At 43.9% G+C, this 18238-nt stretch overlaps 2 long non-coding RNA genes across 2 annotated transcripts; one reads left to right on the plus strand and one right to left on the minus strand.

The window, feature by feature from the left end:
• The first annotated feature begins 3094 nt into the window (after nt 1-3094).
• Nucleotides 3095-7712, plus strand: LOC129734714 (uncharacterized). Its single transcript, XR_008730234.1, has 2 exons — nt 3095-3649; nt 5971-7712. It is a non-coding gene; the product is annotated as an uncharacterized LOC129734714 (long non-coding RNA).
• Nucleotides 7713-16712: 9000 nt separating this feature from the next.
• Nucleotides 16713-17414, minus strand: LOC129734715 (uncharacterized). Its single transcript, XR_008730235.1, has 2 exons — nt 17051-17414; nt 16713-16972 (listed from the first exon to the last, which is right to left on the minus strand). It is a non-coding gene; the product is annotated as an uncharacterized LOC129734715 (long non-coding RNA).
• Between the last annotated feature and the right edge of the window lie 824 nt (nt 17415-18238).

An 18238-nucleotide genomic window follows, 5' to 3' on the forward strand; every position in this document is an offset into this window, starting at 1 on the left:
AGAAAATACTTTGAAGGCTTGATGGTGCCAGTGTTTCCTGTTGCCAAGAGAATCACTCTGTGTGCCTTTGGTCCTGTGGCTAGCCCTTGCTCCTGGCTGAGGAACCTGCTCCAGTAGTGACAGAAGAGCAAGGAGAAGAGACAAACACTGTAATCCAGCTGGCCCACTTTGACTCACTGCTCTCCATTTGAATAACTCCTTTGACTAAGGCCAAGCTAGTGACAGGGGTTAGTTTTCTGCTTTGGGCCCTGGCCCCTTGACTTCTAGCATTGCCTTTTATTCTGTGCTCCATTGGGAGGGGTTAGGAGATCGACAAGTAACATCATCTTGAATTAACACATTTTTGTGGTGCTTTTTCATGGTGTCTCTTTGAGTTTCAGCCTGGGTGCAAACAGTGGTTGAGAAAGGGTCCGATGCATTTAGCTGGATGCAGGCAGAGAGCAGCCAGAAGCCCCAGAATCTGCTGAGGAGCCTGGGCTGCAGCACTAACCTCCAGGCACTGGGGCAGGCAGAAGCTGCTGGTCAACTCATTTGCTCAGAAAGCAAGGACTGACCCCACAGTCTGCCAGGAGCAGTTTTCCCCTCCCATCTCTTTCCAGTTGGAAGAGTCTGATCAATTAAACTGAGGATCAGGAAACAGATTTTGAGGCAAACAAGCAGACCTGCCATGTTCAAGTGCTGCTCAGTTGCAGAGATGGGCATGTGTCATGGTGAGACTTAATAAGGGGAGGTCAGTCTTGCTTTTTCTGTACGAATGAATATCTGTAATATGCATTAGAAACAGTTTTTAATTTTATCTGTTTTCATTTTACAAATTGTCATACTTTTGATAGACAGGTTTTCTTCAGGTGAATTTAAAATTAGTTTAATATGAGCAAATGATGTCAGATCATCCTGGGACAAGCTTCTTCCAAGAGACTGGTTAGCGGTGAGCTCCAATTACAATCAAAAATAGAAATGGATTTAGAAATTAGAAATAAAAATGGATTGCAGCCTTGAGTTGTTGAGATTAACTACATAACATGTACCGGGTAAATTAGGGGCCTCTCATTGTGCTGCTTCTGATCCAGTTAAAAAAGCATGATTTTCTGATTGCACTGTAGAAGTGAGAAGCAGGTCTGGCATAGTACGACTGCATGGGAAATGAATTACTCCTTCTCTTGCTGGCTTCTCTGGCAGGAGTGATCAAAGATGGTTCTGGCAAAGCCAGAAAAAGCTTGTATTTTAACCACAGGAAACCTAAACCATGAAGACAATGTTAAGCTCCTCCTGAGACACTAACCTGAGAAACTAACAAGTTCTACTAACTTCAACCTTTCCAAATTTTCCAATTTTTCTCTACTAACAGTCCCAAGTATCCTAGAAAGTCCCCTTTCCCAAAGTAAAAATAAACAAATGACAGTAATTAAAAAAAAAACCCTAAAATATGTATGTATGCATGCATTCATCAGGAGTTCTGAGTTAAATGTCTGAGCTGGTTTACTTTTGTGATTTCATAAATTTCAGAACTCTTGTCTCACAGTTGCTTTAAGGTGATCTAATTGCAGGTTTCTTCTGAAAGACTGCAACTTTCCCTCTGCAATGATCTGCTGAAGCCTTTCCTTTGTTTTTCCATGATCTATTACTATTTCACAGCTGATTTTTTCTCACTTAAATTCCAGCCTCTTTTGCCCTTCCTCCTTTTGTTGAAGATGTTTTATTTAGTTTTTATAGCAGAGAGAAACAATTTCACAATAAACTGTTTTATATCCTCTTGTGTTCATGTTTTTGCTAGATAAACATGTATTTCCTTTCCATTAGAAACTGTTAAACCTGTGTGGTCCTTCATAACATGAACAGCATCTCTGATTTAGTTGTAACACATACATTTTTACAATGTCTGTGTTTTCGTGTCAGTTGTTGCACAAATGGCTATTCTGGTTCTTAGCTTCCTACCTGCATCTTGCTGATGTGGCAGACTTCGGGGTCGTTGGCATAAAGTATCTAGCTAAAATGATTTCATGCTATGTTCTCTGATATTGTTACTTTCAGAAAGCAGGGAAAAAAAGAATCCGGTACTTTGGAAGCAAAATAGTTAATGTCTTGCAGACCTCTGCAGGCCTCCCTAGTTAAGACACATTTGCAGCTAATGGTCTTGCCAGTCAACAAGATTTAATTATGAAGGAGTGGATTATTTGTAAAAGGATGTACTGAATAGAGCTTTCTTAACTGAAGGATTTAAATCTATGTTGTTATCTACCGTATCCTGCTTAGCTGAGTTTTGATGAAGAAGGAGTTGTATAACCTGCAGATACATCAGCTCTGTAACTGCCCCATTTGGGCAGAGTTCCTGTGGACAGGATGGTCATTGTGCTGCTCAGAGTTCTCTCCTGTATCAATAGTAATGAACTGCTCCTGCTCTGAACTCATCTAAATTGTATTGTTTTTTTTCTGCAACAGTATCAAGACTTTGCTTCCACCACATCCAAACAAATTAATGCCAGTGCAGGACCATGGAGCTAAAGCTCCTTTCAATATTACTAACATGCACAATATTAGGTGGTCTTTATTTTGCTCCTTCTTTGTCATCAAGCAAGCTTCCACTATCTACTCAGATATCACCCTGTGTCTTTTTTGTGTGTGTGATATGGTGAGATTTTGTCAACTTCCTGTGAAATTGGCGGTACTTCTGTTATTTCTGAGTTTTCATTCAGCAATGTCTTTGCTGTACATTATTTATCTTTGTGGATTTCTTTTTTTATAGCAGGGTTACTAGGATCAGCAGAACATTTTTCAGCAAGTCATCTATTTTTTACAAAATTAATCTCTGGGCAGTCTTTCTGTACACAACCATCGTAAAATTACCCTATATGTTATTCCCAAGAAACTACAGAAATATTGGGATGTGAACACATGACCTTTCAGGCACTCCTGTGGGAGATCTTGTGATAAACATAGTCGTGATTCATGTCAAAATAGACTATAGTGTGATAAGTGTAATTGTTGTACCCTGTGTAAATCTAAAACAGTTTGTGACCACTATAACCTGTATCACAATTGTAATGAACAGGCGGATGCGCTTCTCCTTTAAGACAATGAAACCACTTAGAAAACTCCCCCTTCCCCTGAGGCAATCGCTACTTAGAAAAGCGCGCCAAGAAGACAAAGACCCTGAGACTCTCAAAAGCGCGCCAAAGGCGAGCCAATAGGAGGAGAAGGTGTACCCTAGTAACACAGACGACCCAATGGGGAAAGAGCAGGATGCTTGTCCGGCGAGAAGAGATTGGTCACGATGCTGGTATAAGAGACGCTGTTCAGAACTCTGGGTGCGTGTGCTGGGGCTAATTGAGTTCTCTGCGCACCCGGGGTTGTTTTTGCTTATTGTTTCTCAACCTAAATCGATTGAACCCAAAATAAAAATGTTTTAATTGTTATCGTTTATAACAATTTGGTGACCCCGACGTGATCTCGCTGTGCTTTCCTGGACTGTGGCTCTCCGAGGGGCGCCCCACAGGTTGTGGCTCGGGAGTAGCGGTCTGGGTCAGTCTCCGGAGATCAACGAACAAAAGAGAAACAATAACCAAAAGGGATTGGAGCTCCCAGGAGAAAACTGCAGTAAAAAGGGCCCGTAATTCTGGTGCACGAAGATCCGAACGAAGACGACGGAGTCGTGAGTATAAGGGAAGCCGGTCGGTTGGGTGGGATCGGTTGCTTGTGTGCAAGAGTGTGATTGAGACGGAACCCAATTCTGGAAACGGACTCTAGGTTCAGAGCCAGGATTTGAATTCCGAAGCGAGTGTGGAGGTCTTCTAACCGCGGTTCCAAACTCCCGGGAGGGGCTTGGCCGGTGAAGGACCGAAGCGGTTCCTTTAGGATTCGTGGGTGGGATCTCGACTCCTATAGGGTATGTGGGTGGGTGAAGGGTTCAGCCCCCTGCAGGACACTCTTACCGGTAACTAAGGGCGATAGGAAACCACTGTAAAAGGCTTAGGATTCGCAGGTGGGTGACAGGTCCAAGCCCCCCTGTAGACATTGGTATCGGCAACCAAGGGTGTAATATTCCCGGATATCGTAGGGGGGTGCGGACCCCCTGCCAGACGGTTGTTGGTCGCTAAAGGCGATAGGAATTGCCGCAAAATTTCTAAAATGGGCCAATATGAGTCAAGTTTTGAAGAGGAAACAAAGGCGGAAAAGGAATACCCAAAAATTACTCCCCTAGATAGTCCCTTGGGAACAATGCTCAGGCACTGGGGTTACTGGCCATCTCAAGAGGGGAAAAAAAAAAAAAAGTCCATTACTGTATGGAAGTGTGGGCGAGAGAGGAAATTCGATCCGGTTATGTATATTGGCCAATATTTGGATGTTTTGATGATTGGATTTGTAAGACGTTGAATTTATAGGTGAATAATAAAGAGCCCTTTAGGAAGAAAGTGAATATGCTGCGCTGTGGAGAGTGTTGGAGACGGGAAGGTTGGCTTCATTATTTACTTAAAGAGAAAAGAAGGAAAGGGAGGCAGGGAGAGGGAAACTAAACCAACCACGTTATTATGGGAGCCATTAGACAATTTACCCCCGCCTTATTTAAGGCAGGATGCGGAAGGCCGTCAGGAGAGAATACATCCCCAACTGCCTCCTGACCTCGTTCTGTCGACTTCCCTACTTTCTCCTCCTTCTAGTCACACCAGGAGTAAAACAGCACAGAAAGAGAGAGATGAAATTTATGAAAAAGAAGCGGTGGCTCTGGTTTCCCTCCGAGAGGTACTGATGGGAGGAGATAGAGGAGGAATTGCATTTTTATCGGTACCTTTGAATACAAGAGATGTGAGATTCTTTAAAAGAAATGGGTCATCTGTTAGATGATCCTTTGGGAGTCTCTGAACGATTAGACCAGTTCTTAGGTCCTAATACCTATACCTGGGAAGAAATACTATCTATTTTGGGAATATTATGTACAGCCGAAGAAAGATCTATGATTAGACAGGCAGGAATACGGATGTGGGAAGGAAGGTATCAACAAGGCCCTCCTGCGGAACAGAAATGGCCTAACCAAAACCCGAATTGGAGTAACCAAAATGCCCGTGATAGACACAATGTGTCAGATTTGAGAGAATTGATTATCCAAGGAATCAAGGGGGCAGAATATTAATAAGGCCTTTAGTGAACATCAGGGAAAGGATGAGTCCCCTACGGACTGGTTAGAGAGACCGAGGAAAAATTTACAAATATATTTGGGGGTGGACCCAGCCTCTCCAGTCGGAGAAGCAATACCAAAAAACCCAATTTTTGGCCAGATCATGGGGGGATATAAAAAGGAAGCTGGAAAAGTTGGACGATTGGCCGGTTCGAGGATTACAGGAATTGTTGAGGGAAGCTCAAAAAGTGTATGTGCGGAGAGATGAGGAGAAACGAAAAGAAAGCAAAAATACTTGTAGCGGCATTCCGGGAAACTCAGCAAAGGGAACAGCCGAAAATGATCTCAAAAGCTCCCAGATCAGAAGGTGAAAGAAGACAGCCTATGATTCCAGGGAAGAGGAGTAAGGATTCCCCTGGGAAAATGCCCGAATGTTATTATTGTGGGCAGAAGGGACATTTAAAAAAGGATTGTCAGAAGCGAATGAGGGACAAAAAGGTAGTATATGTCCCCCATGACATTAGAGGAAACCTCCAACAGAAAGCACATAAATGGCTTACCGACAATAGATTATTAAAATATGAAGCTATTTTAATTCATTCTTCTGATTTGGATTTAAGGATGACTACAGCACAAAACCCAGCACAGTTTTGGTTTGGGGAATGGGAGAAGACCTCAATACTTGAACATAACTATAGATTTAGTAGAGCTACAAACAAAAATTGGACCAGATCTAGGGAAAGAATAGTTGGAGAAAGGGGAAAAACTGTTTATTGATGGATCCTCTTGGGTGATTAACTGGAGAGAAGATAGCCTTAACCTTCAATGGGAAGGACCATTTCTTGTTCTTTTAGCTACAGAAAGGCGATAAGGACGGCTGAAAAGGGGTGGACACATGCTTCAAGGGTAAAGGGACCAATAAAGGAATGGAGAGTCGTAACTGAACCTGGGGATACCAAACTTACCTTTAAAAGAACTTGATGTAACGGCTGGGGAAATTCATATTGACTTCCCTAAAAGGGGACTGTAAATTCAACTCTAATTGAATTTACAAAAATTTAAAGTACTAGAGGACCAATTTATCTTTAGTAGCTGATGGAACCCACTTTTTCCCCAATTTTCCCAGACCTCTGCGAAAGGCACTCTGTAGTAAAGACTGGAGGGAATCGGTGCTGCAGCTGACAAGGTCTGCCAAGGGCTGCAACCCCTGGGGGGGTGACCCCTGGGCATTATGATGCTGAATGGACCTCTCTTGATATGGGTCCTGATTGGAACCCTGTGGAAAGTTGTGGGCACCCTTTTTACTTCCAACTTTGATTTGAAAACAGGGATGGATAAAGAAAGAAGATAAAGAACATAGGTTGTTATTTAGCTTGTTTTATCATGAGATGGAAACGTGAGTCAAATGTGAAGTTCCCACAGTTGCTAAAAATCTGTTTGTAAAACTTGTCAAAAATATAACAGAGTAACTAGTTACTATGTGTATGGAGAGACACACTTTGATTTGTGGAAAATTAGCATTTACCTCTTTGCCAAATAATTGGGTTGGGTTATGTATAGTAGGTGCAATAAAACTAGCTTCTTCTGTTACCAGTAAGTAGGAGAGAACGACTGGGGTTCCAGTATAGCATTGGACTACCTGTTGGCACAGGAAGGGGGAGTTTGTTGGAAATTTAATCTTACCAATTGTTGTATGTAATTGGGTTACCGAATTGAATGTTGTACTCCTGGGAATATTGGGGGGGGGGGGGGGGGGGCGGGGGTGTTGTTACTTACCCCTTGTTTAATTCAATGTGTTATTTGATTAATACTATCAGCGGTACAGATTATGCAACTAGAAATAAGGAATGACTACAACATGAAAAGCTGTTATCGAATTGGAAACTAAGACATGAATCAATGAGATAAACGTAGTGATAATTCATGTCAAAATAGAATATAGCGTGATAAGTGTAATTGTACCCTGTGTAAATCTAAAATAGTTTGTGACCACTATAACCTGTATCACAATTGTAATGAACAGGCGGATGCGCTTCACCTTTAAGACAATGAAACCACTAGAAAACTCCCCCTTCTCCTGAGGCAATCCCTATGCCAAGCGCTCAAAAGCGCGCCAAAGGCGAGCCAATAGGAGGAGAAGGTGTACCCTAGTAACACAGATGACCCAGTGGGGAAAGAGCAGGATGCTTATCGCTTATCCGGCGAGAAGAGATTGGTCACGATGCTGGTATAAGAGACGCTGTTCAGAACTCTGGGTCGTGTGCTGGGGCTAATTGAGTTCTCTGCGCACCCGGGGTTGTTCTTGCTTATTGTTTCTCAACCTAAATCGATTGAACCCAAAATAAAATTGTTATAAACGATAACAATTAAAACAATCTGATGTATTATGTCAACTGTGAGTAACATGTGGACTGGTATTTTCCAGTACTGCCCTAAGTGTAAGATATATTGCTCTTCTGCACCTGGGGAGGTCAGGAGGTAAGATGGTGAGAGAAATGGTGCAGGGCTGTTTCTGGATTTCTGCAAGAAAGGCTCAACAGAAATGGCTTAATAAAGACAGTTGTTCTAATAAAGCAGAACAAAAATGGGAATATAGAGTAAATCCTGTGTCCTTCTGCATGCAGGGTGCCCTGCTTTTGTGCAGCATCAGACGGACCCCAGATGGATTTTCCCCACAGCATGCTGTGTAGATTCTGTCCTCCCTCCCACAATGTCATGGCTTTTCTTTTGTGTAACAGGAATGTGTGTCTTCTCACAGGTTACAACATCATCTCTGTCATAACATCATCAGTGTGCAACACAGGCCAGCACAAGTCACTCGCAGGTTCCCTTACAGCATCTACTCATGCGGACACACAGGCCTTAAGTATAACATCCAATAACCATGGCTTGCTTAGTATCACAAATCCCTCAATATCTTCAACAAGGTTCCCAGTGCTGTTGTATACAGATGGTAGTGCTGTAACAAAGGCAGACGTGTCCTGCATGTGCTTGGTGATCACACATTGGTGATGGCAGGAATATTACCAACATCTGGTTCCTTTTAACACTGAGAACATTTTCATCGGAATCGTTCCCGTTTGCTCAGTCATTGCTTAGTGTGGGAACAAGGCTGTAATGGCAACCTCTGTTGCTCATGGCTTCCTTGTCATCTTGAGGTACAACCCAGGGAAGGCAGGAAGAAAATGACCTAAATGAATAAGCAAGCAAGAAAAAAAATTGTAAAAAAAGAACTGCACCCATTTCCTTTGCTACCTCCTCCCTGCAATGTGAGTCACTAGGGCCACCATTTTCATCTTCTCTTTCTGATGCTATTGCTTAAGTAGAAAAACTTTTCTCCCTTGCAGCTTGAAAATACAGAGGTGAGGGCCAATGCAGGCTGTTCCCTGGACATAAGAAAGCTACCCTCCTTCCTTTAGTTTTGTATGACTTTCTGTACTGTATAAAAAAATACTTTTCCACTAACAACAATAACTGTAAAAAATGTAGCATTGGCACAGAGCAGAAATTCTCTGTGGTATCACTGCGATACATCAGTGTGTGATAACAATGCCTGAGTTTTCTAACAGCAGGTATAAGCTACCAAACTGCTCTTCTTGGCATACATATTTGTGACTAAAATTCAACTACATTTTTTGAAGAAACGTGTCTACTAAATTTGTAACTAAATTCCAGTTATGTACAATACACCCTCCAAGCTGAACTAAGTATAATTGATTACAAAAGAAAAGCATGCCCAGTATTGAGGATGAATATTTTTTCTACCATGGATCAGAGCAACCTAGCATGACTGAAAAAAAAGGCTTAACAAATATTTGACAGAATGAAATATAAGTGTTCAGTGAGACTTACACTAACCACGTAGCTCTTAAACAAATATTTATCTGACTTACTGTTCCCTCTGTTCTGTTACTGAGATAGGATTGTAAACCCTGTGCTCAAAACCTGTGCCCAAACCTGCAGATATTGAAAAAGAAATCGAGTGCCATCTTGTGGATGCCACAAGAACACAAACATTTACTTGAAAGCATTAATTTAAAAAAATATGCTAGTAGACACCTGCTTGTATAAACATAAACAAAGGCATAATTCATTATTAAGAGCAAGAAATACACTACGAACAATATAAATGCACCTGCCTCACGATTTTTTTTTTCTCTACAGCTGAAATAAGTCACAAATTCTAGGAGTAAGTGGTCACATTGTCTACTGTTATGGACTGACATTAGGAACTAAGTCACAATTTCGGTATTCAGGCTTAATATCCATGATACTTCCATTACTAAACTTCATTACACAGAACTTACTGTAACATGTCTCTCCCCATGCTGTCAGACAGAAGAACAGAATGTATACAGTAGTAGCATATTTAGGACTTCTTCCACTTCTTGTTTTTGTTCAGCCAAAGTTACACGTACAATGAACCTCTAAGTCAGTGAAAGTTACTCTGACTGAAGCAATGAATTAAAATGTTAGCATTAAACAGATGATGGGGAAGTAGGATGCGAGAAAAAAAAGAATTGGAAAAAGGCTAAATTTGAGGTGGAATAATTTTAAAAATAATTTTGGCTTTATTCTATAAACTTGTGCCCACAGAACCATGAATTGGTAGCGTTCAGCATTTTGTGGCGTGACACAAATCGGTTTCTCAAGGCAGTTCTGAATCATTAGAATGAAAAAGCTACCACCACCTTAACTGCAGTTAGATATGAGCACAGCACAGGTACTTAGGCTGCTTTTCCTTGTTAAAAAGTACCCAATGGAATTACAGATAATGCCAGCAGCACTTTTGTAACTCATATAAAACGGGAAAAACTAGGAACCGTGCCTCATAGGAATAACTGGAAATGATTGAGAACTCTCTTCAAGGACTTTGCAGATTTTTCAAGATACTGATACATGCTTTCATATAAACATGCAAAGTACACCACAGCAGTCCCGAATAAGACCCCCAAGACTTGCTTGGCATACATACCACTTACATAAATGGATAGCTTGGGCTGTATGCTATGTAGCAGACACTGGATAGACACGTGCATCTTGATATCTTGCATGGCACATAAGCAAATTCAATTTATTTGTGCTGGATGAGGCCCATAGAAAACAGTTTTAATCGGCTGGGCATATTAAAGCAGTGTAGCAACACACAAGATGAAAAGCAACTGGAAACAGGAAATTAAAGAACAGGAGCACAGAGGAGGCCTTTACTGCCCAATACTGAGCAAATAACAGGATGAGTGTTTCTGTCCAGATGTATAGTCCTGAAGGAACTCCCTGTGGTGCTAGGCTGACACATCATGGGAGAGTACAAATTATTTCCTTTAGCAAGCGACTACTATTTGTCCTAATTATATAACAAACATATATATATATATATATATAAAAAACAATATACATATATACCACAATATACATATATACCAATTTCCACGGATTTCCCCAGATGTCTGCGGTATTAGGAAGCATTTGAGCTTTTCCGAAAGCAAAAGCAAACCTTGAATCACCAGGGAAGAAACGTACCCTATGTGCGGGCGCGGGCGAAGCGCGCCACAGTCCCCTTCGGTAGCGCCGCTGCCACCGTCCCGCACGCTGCTGCGCGAAGGCCGCTGCGCCGGCCGGCTCCCGGCGCTGCCCGGCGGCGGGCCCTGGGGAAGCCTGTCGGCAGGGGTCAAGGGCAACCGCCGCCCCCGGGAGCTCCGCAGCCGAGCGCAGCTGCCCCCGGAGAGACCCCTCGGCTGAGCGCCCAGAACGAACGACCCGCTCGACACGGCGCGGGACCTCTCCTGCCCAGCAGGAACCGGCGGCCCGGCCCGCGGCCTGCCCCCGCGGCGGGGCTCTCAGCCTGCGGCAGGGCCCGGCGCCACGGCCCGCCCCACGGCCCCGCGGCAGAGCGCGGTTCCCCCGGCGATGAGCGGGAACGCAGCGGGGCGGGCCGGCCGGCGCAGAACTTCGGCGATGGGTGGGGTGGGAGGAGGGTGCGACCCACTCCGTTCCCGAGGGAGCTGCCGGCGACTGCTGCGAGCGGAAGGCCGGGGCGGGCGCCCGTCACCGCTCCTCCTGCCGGCAGTGCCCAGGGCGGGGCGGCGGTGAGCCCTGCGCGCCGCGGGGGCGGCTCGGCGGGGCGCCGGGCGGGAAGCTGGCGGCGGCGGGGCAGGTCCTGCCGCGGAGGGGTGGTGACGGGCTGCAGCAGAGGCTCCGAGGGGCTGCGCGTCCCCGCCGGTGAGCGGTGCGCGGGCGCCCGGGCAGAGCCGGCGCCGCATCCCCCGGCGGGGCGAGGGTGACGCTTCCCGTGAGGGCCGCCGGCGAGGCGGGCCCTGGCGGCCCTCGGCGTATCCTGCGCGGAGCCGGAGCTCCGCATCGGGTCCCTGTCCCGGGACCGCGGGGGGCAGGAGCGCGCCTGCCAGCGCGGGCGGCGCCGGGCCCGGGCGTTCCGGCAGGCTGCGCCCCTGCGGCCGGCCGGCGGGGCCGCGCCGTGCTCCGCGCCGCAGGGCGGGGGCGGCTGGCGCTGCGGCCGAGCGGAGTGGCGGGGCGCCGGGGGCCCGGTAGCTGGCGGCTGAGCGCGTTTGACGGCGGGTGACGCCCGGCCGTGCGGTAGAGTTGTGCCTTTGGCTTGGCTTGTGCTGTCGGTGAAAAGGCTGGGTTTGTTCCCGGTTAGGTGTCTTGGTGCTCCGCGCCCCCCCACCCCCCTTTGGTACAGGTTTGTTCACTCAAGCGCCTTATTTTCCGACCGTCTGTTAAACGATTTCTTTCTGTCTGCTTTTTTGTTAGTTATCTCATCTGATGACGGCAGTGATTTGTAAGTTGCTGCGAAGTGATTGTATGCACTGTGCATGGTGTTGGGATAGGGCAGGTTGAAAAACATCCCTTCTTATAAACTTGTTGGACCTCAGATCAGGACGAGAAAGGGAGTGGGTGCTCGGAGTAACTTTAAGGAAAGAGATGTAAAGCAAATAATACAGAGGTTAAAAAGCACAGCAAGTGCAGTTCTAGAGAGAAGTATATTTTCCTGTTGCAGTTCCCTGTTTGACTTCTCTGAGTACAGAGAGAGGTGTAATTCAGACTGATTTCATCTTTTTCTAAGGGTAAGCTGAAGTCAGTGGACATTTTGCACAAATCCTAATAGGCAAGAAAACCTTCTCTAACAAATCTTGAGGTGCTGGATATGTGATGATGTGAATAAGCTGTAAATAATATGGTCAAGTTTGTATTCATAAACCAATATTCATTTTAATGCATAAATAAGCTTGTAATTGTATAGCGACAAAGGGGTTAAAATGTCTGAAAGATCATAGAGACTGTTCTGGCAAGAAAGCTGCAAATCTCTGAAAGGGGAGCTGTCCTCCTTATGTACAAAGCAAGCTGCCCTACCAAGGAGATAATGGGACAGCAGGATGGCCTTGAGTAAAATTACAAGGGTTATTGTAAAAACCCTGGGAAAGATTTCTACAAGTCTGCCAACTCATCACTTTTGAGACCTAAGGTGAAAAGTACACCATGAGGAAGACCTACGGCCTTCCTCCCATAGACCACTGCCCACATTCTAAAGACCCCGGCCCACAATTTTTGGAAGAATCTGCGCAAGCGTGAAGGACTGATAAGCTAATTAGCATACGAAGTGAGGGTAGGCGGGTTCAGGTGATGAATATGTATAGGCGTTAATGGAATATTCATTGTTTCATTATATAAATATAAGATAATCTGCCCCTCTGGGTGTGTAGGATTGGTGGAAGGATCCCCCGTACACCCGGCGCCGACAATAAAGAATACTTAATCACTAAGAAATTCTGAAGACGTTCTTTGAAACAATCTGGCGACCCAGATGGGACAGCTCTCTGCCTGACCGTAGGACCCGCTGGGAAGCAGACTCCCTTGGGTACCCCCGGGATTTTCCCGGAGGGACTCCCCAACTCATCGGATCACTGCGGAGGCAGACAAGAATCCCATCTCCTGTAAGTGATAGTATTCTTTATTGCTGTATTCTGGTATTACCGGTAATCTGGGGTTACCCGTAAGATGAGAAAATTGATTTCCGCAGGGTAACATCTGGGTATGCTTGGGAACTAGTTTCTCAGGTATACATCTGGGTATGCTTGGGAACTAGTTTCTCAGGTATACATCTGGGTGTGCTTGGGAACTAGTTTCTCAGGTATACATCTGGGTGTGCTTGGGAACTAGTTTCTCAGGTATACATCTGGGTGTGCTTGGGAACTAGTTTCTCAAGTATACATCTGGGTGTGCTTGGGAACTAGTTTCTCAGGTATACGTCTGGGTGTGCTTGGGAACTAGTTTCTCAGGTATACGTCTGGGTGTGCTTGGGAACTAGTTTCTCAAGTATACGTCTGGGTGTGCTTGGGAACTAGTTTCTCAGGTATACGTCTGGGTGTGCTTGGGAACTAGTTTCTCAGGTATACGTCTGGGTGTGCTTGGGAACTAGTTTCTCAGGTATACGTCTGGGTGTGCTTGGGAACTAGTTTCTCAGGTATACGTCTGGGTGTGCTTGGGAACTAGTTTCTCAGGTATACGTCTGGGTGTGCTTGGGGACTAGTTTCTCAGGTATACGTCTGGTCTGGAAAACTCAGGTATGCTTCTGTGGCTAGCACCCTAAGTATACTTCTGGTTCTGTTTGGGTTTTATCGGCATTTAATTGCCATCTGGAATCTGGCAAGTTTGCTTATAAAGCTTATTTGCTGCAGTGTTGCTTATTTTGGTTACCGGATTTGTGGAATGTGGAATTTGACTTTGATAATTGTTACTGTGGTTTCGGCTATATTTTTGATAATAATAGTGAGCTCTTGGTGTTGCTGTAGAAAGATACCTGCGTGTTGCATTTTGTAAGTATTAATTCTGTAAGTGATAAGTGTGTTCTGTGAGTGTAAGCTGGGAAAAAATGGAAGGAAAGCAGAGTGGTGGGATTTTAAAGAAAAGCCCGTTAGGATGTGTTTTGAGTCACTGGAGGGATATTGGAGGGTCTGCTGGTGGAAATGTGAATAAGAAAACATTGATAAAGTACTGCAATCAATGGTGGCCACTTTATAAGCTGGAAGGTGGGGAAAAGTGGCCTTGTAATACTTTGCTGCAGTACGGAGAGAAGGAAAATGGGATGAAGTAATGTGTGCTGATATGTTTGTGTGACAGAAGGAGTGTGGGATTAACACCACCTGATCTTTGATTATGGCTCTAGAAAAGGATAGGAAAACAAACAAACAAACAAAAAACCAAAAACCTGAGACCTAAACTAAAAAAAATTAAAATAAAAACAGAGAGAGCTCAGGTTGTGGTTCTTTCTGTGCAGCAACCAGAATGAAACACGTTGTAAGATAAAAACTTGTGCTAGTGTATGTAAGATCTGAAGCCGGGGGGTGGAGAGTCAAAGACCCTGTGAAAGTGTTAAAGTCTTGGGGTGAGTTTGTACAAACCCCCGTACCCCCTGGAAGGTGCGGCTGAGTCCTGCTGGACGCATGGCAGGGTGTTTGCTGTTTGCCTGCAAAGGCTGATATGTAAGAACACAGACTTAAAGCAACAAGGAGCAGATTTGCATTCAGGGTAAGAAACAGTTAAAACAGAAGTGCTGCTGCAGAGGCAGGCTTGTGTAACCTGCAGAGCAGGAAGAGCATCTCCTGCTCCAATCCTTCTGCTGGTGAGGAGGAGGGGGTTGCTGTTGCTGACGATTAAGCAGAAGGACCTGACAATGTTACCCCAATTGCTGCGGCATTTGCAGCACAACAGGACCGGTAACGGCCCCTTTAGGGCAGGCAGCGGGTCTGAGGAGAGTAAAGGTGAATCTTTGATGGGGAAATTTAGATGTTTGAAAGTTGGTTGTGAATAGGAGTGGATAAAGGTTCGAGTTGTTTGTTACTAGGTAATTGTGATGTAGAAAAGTTGGTGAATATAAAACCAACTTATTTGGTGTTAAACTTCAGTGAAAAGAATTTGTTACATTTGTGGGAGCTGCTGGCCACCAGGAAAATATCCTGAAACCTTTAAAGTACAAACTAAGAAAACAAATAAGAATGCCAAATTCACCAAAATCTTTGTTGGGAAGAGATTTATTAGAACATCTAGACGTTTAAAGAAGGGGAAATGAAACCAAAAGTTAAAAATGATCAATTAATTAAAATGTTGAGCTTATCTTTAATTCAACAGAAAAGTGGAAGAGAGGACCTCCCTGAAGTAAAAGAAATCTTTAACCAGGTATATCTGGAAGTAAATTCCAGGTAAGGGGAAAAATGCTTTCCCTGTTACAGTAAAAATGATAAACGGGAGGCCTGCCTAACTCAGGTACAACAATATCCCTTGGTCAACAGGGCTGTGGGGGATATTGGCGTAAAAACTAAAATAAAATACACTCTGTAGTAGTTCTACTAATGTGAATCTGTGTGTTTTGCCATGACAGTGACTTGTTATGGGATGTGCAGATGAAACTCTGCATTGACAACAAAGTACAAGGAATAAGGTTGGTCAAGTGCCTCCTACCACAATCAAGGGCAAGACTGGGTTGGCCTGTGTTTGCCACCAAGAAGGATCTTGAGCTCCGCTGTTGGCTGCAACCCCGTAGGCGTTGAGCGGTGGGAACATATGCCATGCAAGACCTTGATGTGAGGAATGACCCCCTCTGTTATAAGAGGGTCTTCCAGGAAGGAAGAACATAAGATGGCCCATTGAGGCACTGATTTAGAAATTGGAAACCGCCTGGCCGACCACGAAGCCATCCAAGTAGCAGAGGAGGTAGGAAAGGAGGAATTATCCTTAATACCAGACGGTAAAATCCAAACTGTAAGTACAGATCAGGAGCCAAATTATTCTAAAGAAAACTTAAAGGTAATTCAGGACATGAATGGTAAAATAGAATTAAATAAGTGGACCTATTTGGCAGATGGTCGTATAGTGGTACCATCCAATTTAATATGGACCACAGCCGTAATAGAACATAATAAGATGCATTGGAGAGCTGATAATTTATATAAAAGTCTAAATCAGAAATTGATAGGGCAGAACTTGTATACTGTAATAAAACAGGTGACTCAGCAATGTGAAATGTGAAAATTAGCCAGGGCAACAGTGGCAAGTTGATTTTTCCAGACTCCCAAGAATTGGGGGGTACCGATATTTATTAAATGGATGGACACCCCAACGTATCATACAGTATTATGGACCTGCAACTTGGAATCCTAATGAACTCATTAACGGTGCTTGAGAACCTATCTACAATCTGAATAGTATCATTCGTCTACAGGCTGTCTTGGAAATTATTACTAATCAAACAGCTAAAGCTTTTGATGTGAAATGCAATTTATCAACACAGGATGGTTCTCGATTACCTGCTAGCTGAAGAAGGAGGTGTTTGTGGTAAAGTAAATGTTTCCAATTGTTGTTTGAAAATTAATGACAATGGTGAGGTAGTTAAACAAATCACATCAGAGATAGGGAAGTTAGCCCATGTTCCTGTCCGAACTTGGAAAGACGAATATTGACTTGTTTTCCTGGCTTCTCGGGAGCCCCTGGGTAAAATGAATCCTATTTTATTTGTTATGTGGATTAGCCACCTTATTGCTTTTGCCATGTGCTGTTCCATGTTTTATAAGATTAATTCAATGACAAAATGTACACACAAAATAACATTTTAATAGCCAACAAGAATTTGGAAACAATTGATTCTTAAAACAAATGTGAGCCAACAAGAATTTGGAAACAATTGATCCTTAACAATTCAGATAACAATGTAGGCTGAGTAAGCATAAAAATAGAATAGCAGCAAAAACAACCGCCAGGAACGCATAGATGAGGATATGGTAACGCCTTTTATACTTTTCCACCTCCGCCATAAGTTCTTGACGTGAGACAACAGAAAAACGCACCCTCTGCCTAAACAGCAACAGGAAGAAAAAGTTTTGATCTTCTTTCTAATGAACCATATAGGTTAAATGTTTTGAGAACACTCACCTTGCAGAATGTTCAGAGGGGGAAATGTACACTCTGGACCCTTCTTCCCTGGCAGGTGACGTGGTGGTCTGGTGGTGAGAAAACATTACATTGAAAACAGGGACCTGTCATTTGGCCATAGTGCCATAAATGTTACCATTGGCAGAGTTACCGGAGTAGTAAGCTTGGGAAATGGGTTTGGGACTTCATCTGGGCACGCAGTAGCCACTGTTTATCACACGAATGATCCACGTATACCTTTGAACATGCGCATGCGTGATTTCAAAGCCCCACAGAATGTGTTGGAAAAATCTGGAAAGACCGCGCATGCGAAATCCCTATAGTCTAGCCATGATAATGACGCATGTAAAAAAAAAAAAAAAAAAAAAAGGGGAATGTGTTAAGAAAATACAGTGTTTTTAGTTCATTTAAGGTTTTGTTTTTGTAGGTTAATGCAAAGTAAACCATTTGACAATCAGTAAAAGTCTCATGTAACGTGAAACCAGACTTCTTCACTCGTGAATCCAGTATTTCTCTTACGAGCCGCTTGTATCCACTATTCAAGAGTAAAGAAAACTCCTGAGAAATTATGGGCCGTCACTCCGGCAGGATCCACAGGACTACGATTCTTCAGGTCATAATTATAGTCGGATGTTTGCCAAATTTGTACTTAACTCTGTGGAATAAGAATGTACATTTATCCCTGGTACAAGGCATATCTCAGGCTCTGAATAAAACTGATTGTTGGATATGTACACATATGCCTGAATATGGAGGAAAGGGTATATCATTGATTGGATTTCCATTACCTAGGAATAAATCTTAGGAAAGACTGTGGGGAAAATACCTCTTGGAGTATTGAAAATGATGAAATTTTGAAATTAGAGATAAATAGTCCTAAGGTGCAAGAGTCTAGTCCTAAGGTGCAAGAGTCATACTATATGTGTGTTCAGAGATGTAATCCACCTAAAGGAATGGGAATTGTGGATTGTAATCCCGTAATGTATGTAGGAACTCAGTCCTTTTGTAATAACACTTTAGACATCGGTACTTCACTGTCTGTTAGCTCTACTGCTTGGCTAGTGCCCGAAGGGAAAGGATGGTACTGGCTGTGCAATGATACAGTTCGAAAGGTTTTACCTAAAAATTGGAAGGGAACCTGCACCTTGGGAGCAGTAGTGCCTAATATGACAGTACATGATTCGTTCT

This window comes from Falco cherrug, chromosome Z (assembly GCF_023634085.1).
Source record: "Falco cherrug isolate bFalChe1 chromosome Z, bFalChe1.pri, whole genome shotgun sequence".
NCBI lineage: Eukaryota > Metazoa > Chordata > Aves > Falconiformes > Falconidae > Falco > Falco cherrug.